The sequence below is a fragment of the Mobula birostris genome, unplaced genomic scaffold (genome assembly GCF_030028105.1).
Source record: "Mobula birostris isolate sMobBir1 unplaced genomic scaffold, sMobBir1.hap1 scaffold_2271, whole genome shotgun sequence".
In the NCBI taxonomy this organism is placed as follows: domain Eukaryota; kingdom Metazoa; phylum Chordata; class Chondrichthyes; order Myliobatiformes; family Myliobatidae; genus Mobula; species Mobula birostris.
Window position 1 is genome coordinate 55001 of NW_027275319.1, and position 6918 is coordinate 61918.

Genomic DNA, 6918 nt, shown 5'->3' on the forward strand with positions numbered 1-6918 from the left:
CCGCTCTGGCGACCGGACGTCTCCGGCCTCTGCTGGAGCGGGGAGGGAACGCGCGGGTGCCGCCCGACCTTCTGGAAATCGCACATCGGCCGGCCGTCAGTCGGTAGCACCGCGCGCGCAGAGCCTCTCCTTCCTCTCGTTGGTGACCGAGGATCAACGCTTCGGTTGAGTCAGGCTGAACCGGGCATCTCCCTGCCACTCTGGCCTATGGAACTCTCCCGACTCTTTCGCCTTGCCCCTACGGCGCGAAAGAGTGCTGCTGCGGCCGGCGCGCCCGTCCCTTGCTCTCTCGGGCCATGTCTGTCGTCGCAGTGCCGCGCCATCCCCTATCGAGCCGCGTCGCTGGGTGAGGTCCGCACCCGCACCCTTCCGCCGAGCTGGCTCTCAGGACGGTCGACGGTCGCCGCTCGCCTCCGTCGGCCCAGGGCCTAACGCCGCGCCGGTGAACGCCTCGCCATCCCACCCCGTCGATCGCGCCGGTGAGGTCCGCACCTTCACCGCCTAGGTATATGCGCGTGGGTGTAGCTGCCTTCTCGGGATGGTCGACGGTCGTTCGACCGGCCCCCGTCATCTATGCGCACAGCAGTCCCGTCCGCCGGCGGGAGACTCCGTCAATCGATCGTGGTGCAAACGTGCGAATGCCCAACGTCAATTCCGCCCAAAGCATGAAGCCCTCGGTCGGCAATCGGGCCGCCCCGCGGCAGACCCACCTGCCCACCTCCGGAGATGGTAACGAGCCGAGCACGGAAGTTCGGCGCACGTGTCGAGACCGTCGCTTCCACTCGGCCTCTCCCAAAGGTAGGACCGACCAAGCCGGATCGATCGGGGAACAGAGGTCTAACGCAGACGACACTCGCGAGGGCACCAGCGGCAGGCTTGTCCCTTCTCCGTCTTGGTACACACAATGCCTCTTTGCTTTTCGGATCGATATAAAGCTTTTGCCACCGTCGGTCTGCCGGCCGCCGCCCGCGGTCCGCGCTCAGACTCTGTCTGTCCGCAGCCCCCGCTGCGTTCTTGGACTTTGTCATTTTTTTCGGAAATAGCGAAAAAAAGCTTTTATCATTGTAAGTCGGAGCTCGCCCGGCCTCCCGCTTACTGAGTCACAATTGAGTAAGGCTCACTTAGAACTCTGCACTGTGTCAACCGTACCACTAGTCACCCTGCTAAGTGTGTCTGGAAAACGTGTTCCCGTAAATCTCCGGGAACCCCGCCAATCCCCCCGTACAGAAATTGCATGTGTCAAGTCGGCGGGATGCCTCCCGGAAGTCCTACCGGGAAGGTCGCACTCTGGCCCCGCCAGGCGGGGCAAATCCGACCCCCATAGTGACTTCCGGGCCTAACTCGTTAACCAGAGCCGCGACAGACCGTGCAACAATGACATGTGTCAAACCGGCGGCACGACGCCCGGAGCTCATGCCGGTCGCGGGGCACCTCGGGCCCGCCCGACGGGGCAGATCCGACCTTCACAGGCTTCCGACGGCAATTGGTTAACCGGCGTGGCGCCGAGGGCACGCGGCTGGCTCGGCGGGCGGCCCTCCGGTAGTGCCGCCGTCGATCGGCCGCCTCGGTCGGCAGGAGGGCCCCGAAGTCGCCTTCATTCTGACTTCCGAGTCGGGACTTAGATTACTTTCGACTCTTCAGCCAAGGTCTCGGATCGACGGCGGGACCTGCGGTTGTCCCTCCGAAAATGCCGCCGCTCGGCCGGCACGGCCCGCCGAATACGTCCCCTTACTGGCTCCCGCCTCGGGACTTTGTCAGAAATTCATTCGGGCAAGGTTTCCATTCGGCGGCCGGAGCACCGGTAGTCATACGGAAAATGCCGCCCCTCGGCCGGCATGGGCCTGCGAATAGGTCCCGCTGACAGACTTCCGCGATTGGGTATTTGTCCGAAAATCCATACCGGCAATCTTCGGAATCGTGCGGAAAAGCTGCCGCGTGGCCCGGGTTAACCAATTGGGGAGGCCGGTGCCATCTACCGAATACTTCAACAACTCGTGAAAACGGCCTCCCTATATATCTGCAGGAACCCCGCCAATGCCCCCGTACAGAAATTGCATGTGTCAAAGGGGCGGCCGAATCTGACCCCGGCGGCCGAGCCTCTGGAACTCCGGGTCGGCCTCGGCCGGCAAATCCGACCCCCATCCAGACTTCCGGAGCGGACTTGGTTAACGAATTGCCACCGGGCAAATGGTTAACCGACAGATCTTGGAGGCTCGTTACCCAAGCCATCCCCCGCCGGTGCGAAAAGTTAACAATCAGCGGGCGGGCAATTCGTGAACCGACCGGGACCGGGCAATTCGTTAACCATTCGGAACCGGGCAATTCGTTAACCAACCTTGTCCTGGCAATGAGTGCACCAACCCGGCCGGACAATTCGTTAACCAAGCTGGCTCTGGCAATTCGTTAACCAACCTGGCCGGGACAATTCGTTAACCAACCCGGCCGGACAATTCGTTAACCAAGCTGGCTCTGGCAATTCGTTAACCAACCTGACCCTGACAATTCGTTAACCAACCCTGTCCTGGCAATGAGTGCACCAACCCGGCCGGACAATTCGGTAACCAACCAGACCCTGGCAATTCGTTAACCAACCAGGACGGGCAATTCGTCAACCAACCCTGTCCTGGCAATGAGTGCACCAACCCGGCCGGACAATTCGGTAACCAACCAGACCCTGGCAATTCGTTAACCAACCTGACCCGGACAATTCGTTAACCAACCAGGACGGGCAATTCGTTAACCAACCAGGCCCGGACAATACTTTAACCACCCTGGTTTTCCAATTCGTGAACCAACTGGGAACGGACAATTCGGTAACCAACCCTGTCCTGGCAATGAGTGCACCAACCCGGCCGGACAATTCGTTAACCACCCTGTCCTTGCCAATTCGTGAACCAACTGGGAACGGACAATTCGTTAACCAACCCGGCCGGACAGTTCGTTAACCAAGCTGGCTCTGGCAATTCGTTAACCTACCCGGCCATGGCAATTCGTTAACCAACCTGACCCTGACAATTCGTTAACCAGCCAGGACGGGCAATTCGTTAACCAACCTGGCCCGGACAATTCCTTAACCACCCTGGCCTTGCCAATTCGTGAACCAACTGGGAACGGACAATTCATTAAACAACCCTGTCCTGGCAATGAGTGCACCAACCCAGCCGGACAATTCGTTAACCAAGCTGGCTCTGGCAATTCGTTAACCTACTCGGACATGCCAATTCGTTAACCAGTCTGACCCGGACAATTCGCTAACCAACCCTACTCGGGCAAATCGTTAACCAAGCCCAACCCCGACAATTCGTTAACCAACCCTGCACGGTCAAGTCGTTAACCAAGCCCACACCCGACAATTCGTTAACCAACCCATACATGGCAATTCGCTAAACAACCCGGCTCGGGCAAATGGTTAACCAAGCCGGCCGGGCAAATCGTTAACCGGCCCGGCAGTCCCGACAATTCGACAATCAACCAGCTGAGGACAAACCCTTCGCCCTCAATAACAACTAGTTCTTGCCCCGCCGTCAAAATGTCCCGGCCGATGTTCATCAGAAACTCCTTGCTGGCCCATGGGCCCCCCCTCCTTACCTTAAGAGAGTCATAGTTACTCCCGCCGTTTACCCGCGCCGCACTGAATTTCGTCAAGTTGGGTCTGGCAACCCGCTAACCCGGCCGGCCGGGCCTGACAACGCTCTAGAAACCCGGAACAGGCAGTTTCGTGAACCAACCGCGCACGCTCCTGACAATGCGTTCACCCACCCTGCTCGGGCAAATCGTTAACCAAGCCCAACCCTGACAATGCGTTAATCAACCCGGCCATGGCAATTCATTAACCAACCCGGCTCGGGCAAATGGTTAACCAAGCCGGCCGGGCAAATCGTTGACCGGCCCGGCAGTCCCGACGATTCGACAATCAACCAGCTGAGGACAAACCCTTCGCCCTCAATAACAACTAGTTCTTGCCCCGCCGTCAAAATGTCCCGGCCGATGTTCATCAGAAACTCCTTGCTGGCCCATGGGCCCCCCTCCTTACCTTAAGAGAGTCATAGTTACTCCCGCTGTTTACCCGCGCCGCACTGAATTTCGTCAAGTTGGGTCTGGCAAGCCGCTAACCCGGCCGGCCGGGACTGACAACGCTCTAGAAACCCGGAACAGGCAGTTTCGTGAACCAACCGCGCACGCTCCTGACAATGCGTTAGCCAACCCTGCTCGGGCAAATCGTTAATCAAGCCCAACCCTGAAACTGCGTTAACCAACCCGGCCATGGCAATTCATTAACCAACCCGGCTCGGACAAATGGTTAACCAAGCCCAACCCAGACAATTCGGTAACCAACCCGGCTCGGGCAAATGGTTAACCAAGCCGGCCGGGCAAATCGCTAACCGGCCCGGCAGTCCCGACAATTCGACAATCAACCCGCTGAGGACAAACCCTTCGCCCTCAATAACAACTAGTTCTTGCCCCGCCGTCAAAATGTCCCGGCCGATGTTCATCAGAAACTCCTTGCTGGCCCATGGGCCCCCCTCCTTACCTTAAGAGAGTCATAGTTACTCCCGCCGTTTACCCGCGCCGCACTGAATTTCGTCAAGTTGGGTCTGGCAAGCCGCTAACCCGGCCGGCCGGGCCTGACAACGCTCTAGAAACCCGGAACAGGCAGTTTCGTGAACCAACCGCGCACGCTCCTGACAATGCGTTCACCCACCCTGCTCGGGCAAATCGTTAATCAAGCCCAACCCTGAAACTGCGTTAACCAACCCGGCCATGGCAATTCATTAACCAACCCGGCTCGGGCAAATGGTTAACCAAGCCGGCCGGGCAAATCGTTGACCGGCCCGGCAGTCCCGACGATTCGACAATCAACCAGCTGAGGACAAACCCTTCGCCCTCAATAACAACTAGTTCTTGCCCCGCCGTCAAAATGTCCCGGCCGATGTTCATCAGAAACTCCTTGCTGGCCCATGGGCCCCCCTCCTTAACCTTAAGAGAGTCATAGTTACTCCCGCCGATTACCCGCGCTGCACTGAATTTCGTCAAGTTGGGTCTGGCAAGCCGCTAACCCGGCCGGCCGGGCCTGACAACGCTCTAGAAACCCGGAACAGGCAGTTTCGTGAACCAACCGCGCACGCTCCTGACAATGCGTTAGCCAACCCTGCTCGGGCAAATCGTTAATCAAGCCCAACCCTGAAACTGCGTTAACCAACCCGGCCATGGCAATTCATTAACCAACCCGGCTCGGACAAATGGTTAACCAAGCCCAACCCAGACAATTCGGTAACCAACCCGGCTCGGGCAAATGGTTAACCAAGCCGGCCGGGCAAATCGCTAACCGGCCCGGCAGTCCCGACAATTCGACAATCAACCCGCTGAGGACAAACCCTTCGCCCTCAATAACAACTAGTTCTTGCCCCGCCGTCAAAATGTCCCGGCCGATGTTCATCAGAAACTCCTTGCTGGCCCATGGGCCCCCCTCCTTACCTTAAGAGAGTCATAGTTACTCCCGCCGTTTACCCGCGCCGCACTGAATTTCGTCAAGTTGGGTCTGGCAAGCCGCTAACCCGGCCGGCCGGGCCTGACAACGCTCTAGAAACCCGGAACAGGCAGTTTCGTGAACCAACCGCGCACGCTCCTGACAATGCGTTCACCCACCCTGCTCGGGCAAATCGTTAACCAAGCCCAACCCTGACAATGCGTTAATCAACCCGGCCATGGCAATTCATTAACCAACCCGGCTCGGACAAATGGTTAACCAAGCCCAACCCTGACAATTCGGTAACCAACCCGGCTCGGGCAAATGGTTGATCAAGCCGGCCGGGCAAATCGGTAACCGGCCCGGCAGCCCCGACTATTCGACAATCAACCAGCTGAGGACAAACCCTTCACCCTCAATAACAACTACGTCTTGCCCCGCCGTCAAAATGTCCCGGCCGATGTTCATCAGAAACTCCTTGCTGGCCCATGGGCCCCCCTCCTTACCTTAAGAGAGTCATAGTTACTCCCGCCGATTACCCGCGCTGCACTGAATTTCGTCAAGTTGGGTCTGGCAAGCCGCTAACCCGGCCGGCCGGGCCTGACAATGCTCTAGAAACCCGGAACAGGCAGTTTCGTGAACCAACTGCGCACGCTCCTGACAATGTGTTCACCCACCCTGCTCGGGCAAATCGTTAACCAAGCCCAAACCCGACAATTCGGTAACCAACCCAACCATGACAATTCGCTAACCAACCCGGCCCGGGCAAATGGTTAACCAAGCCCAAACCTGAAATTCGTTAACCAACCCGGCCCGGGCAAATGGTTAACCAAGCCGGCCGGGCAAATCGGTAACCGGCCCGGCAGCCCCGACTATTCGACAATCAACCAGCTGAGGAGAAACCCTTCACCCTCAATAACAACTACGTCTTGCCCCGCCGTCAAAATGTCCCGGCCGATGTTCATCAGAAACTCCTTGCTGGCCCATGGGCCCCCCTCCTTAACCTTAAGAGAGTCATAGTTACTCCCGCCGATTACCCGCGCCGCACTGAATTTCGTCAAGTTGGGTCTGGCAAGCCGCTAACCCGGCCGGCCGGGACTGACAACGCTCTAGAAACCCGGAACAGGCAGTTTCGTGAACCAACCGCGCACGCTCCTGACAATGCGTTAGCCAACCCTGCTCGGGCAAATCGTTAATCAAGCCCAACCCTGAAACTGCGTTAACCAACCCGGCCATGGCAATTCATTAACCAACCCGGCTCGGACAAATGGTTAACCAAGCCCAACCCAGACAATTCGGTAACCAACCCGGCTCGGGCAAATGGTTAACCAAGCCGGCCGGGCAAATCGCTAACCGGCCCGGCAGTCCCGACAATTCGACAATCAACCCGCTGAGGACAAACCCTTCGCCCTCAATAACAACTAGTTCTTGCCCCGCCGTCAAAATGTCCC